This window comes from Quercus lobata, chromosome 3 (genome assembly GCF_001633185.2).
Source record: "Quercus lobata isolate SW786 chromosome 3, ValleyOak3.0 Primary Assembly, whole genome shotgun sequence".
Taxonomy (NCBI): Eukaryota; Viridiplantae; Streptophyta; class Magnoliopsida; order Fagales; family Fagaceae; genus Quercus; species Quercus lobata.
The window spans coordinates 68,296,445-68,297,835 of record NC_044906.1 but is presented as its reverse complement, the minus strand read 5'-3'; the positions used below and the strand labels follow the sequence as shown (position 1 = coordinate 68,297,835).

The 1,391-nt window shown below is 36.2% G+C and overlaps 1 long non-coding RNA gene across 1 annotated transcript; it reads right to left on the bottom strand.

Moving 5' to 3' along the window:
• On the bottom strand, positions 1 to 884 carry LOC115979322. The gene is made up of 3 exons (XR_004089026.1): positions 786 to 884; positions 204 to 234; positions 1 to 89 (listed from the first exon to the last, which is right to left on the bottom strand). It is a non-coding gene; the product is annotated as an uncharacterized LOC115979322 (long non-coding RNA).
• Positions 885 to 1,391: the final 507 nt, after the last annotated feature.

Below are 1,391 nucleotides of genomic sequence, written 5' to 3'. Positions count from 1 at the left end.
TCTTCTGCTTGTCCAGAGGATGTGGACTCTTTCTTTTTTTCCTGATTTGTCTAGTCTTTTGACATCTTTTGAGGAATCCTTTTCCTTATCTAAATTACAACCCCCCCCCCCCAAAAAAAAAAAAAAAATCAATTTGATAACTGATGAAAAACATAAGAAGAAAAGAGAGATCAAATAAAATGAGACCATGCACAACAAGTTACCTTTCAGCCCATCTTTCTTCTCTCTAGACCTCTGAAAAGAATAAAGCATTATATTAGTAAGAAGAAAGCAGCAAATTCAAAAGACCTAGGCAAGAATAGACATGATTGCCAAACGTTGAGCACTAATGTCGCTCTAAATAGGGCCAGAATGTTAAATAATAGATAACCCAATGTAATTGGTATTAAGACTTTAATGGGGTGAATTCAGCAACGTTGTGTCCGGAATCTAAAGATATTTTGACCAACCCACTTTTCGGTTACATGCCCATATCATGAGAACCAGGATATCAAGTTCTTTCCAGGTTGATTGCTACAAATACAGCTCCATGCTCAAATTTCCTTTCAGAATTGAGTTAATTGGAATTGACAACAACCATCACACTCAAAGTGCACGAGTAACAATATTTTCAACAACTGAATTTGATCTTCACTCAATCTCAGAACAGATATACATATGCGCATGACTACATGTACATATTTTGTGTTTGTCTCTGCCAGTGTGTGAATTAGATGCCTTTTGGCAACAAACTTGAGCATGAGTAAAACTGATCAAAAAAAGTTTCAGATAATATAATTACAGACCTCTTTTTTCAAAGAAAGTTGGCGCTCTCTCTCTGCAACAGCCTTCTTGTGAGCAAGCCATTGCCCATTGGTCTCTCCATGCATTCAAAGAAGGGAGACATTCAGACAAATCTGGAACAAACAGTACGGTGACCTTATGGCTTAAAAGTCCATCCTTGCCAAGTCTGTCATAGTGTATCTGCAAACGCCAAGAAGAATTAAAAATTAACTTTCTGGATCCGGTAAATACAGGCACGTAACCAAAAACAAAATCTCTAAATACAACCCAGAAGCATCAAAAGAGTCCAAAAACACAATATATTGCACTTTCTCGTCAGCATCATAACCAAAGAAAAACGTTTTTTGCTTTTTTGGTCGAAAAAGATGATACCTATAAAGTTATAAACAAGGAGTTTGAACCTGTACAGTAAAATATTACATATTGAAGTAGCCAAGACTCCAAAAAAATGGGGATAGGGCTACCGACCAATCACCGCTTCTAGACCCTGTAAAAGTGGAAGCATTGGGTACAAATTATTTTATGAAAGTAGCCAAGAATTTAGATGTAAATGTAATGTTTGGGGAAATATCCCTGTTGTTAGTGAAAATATACTTAGGCTAATTTAA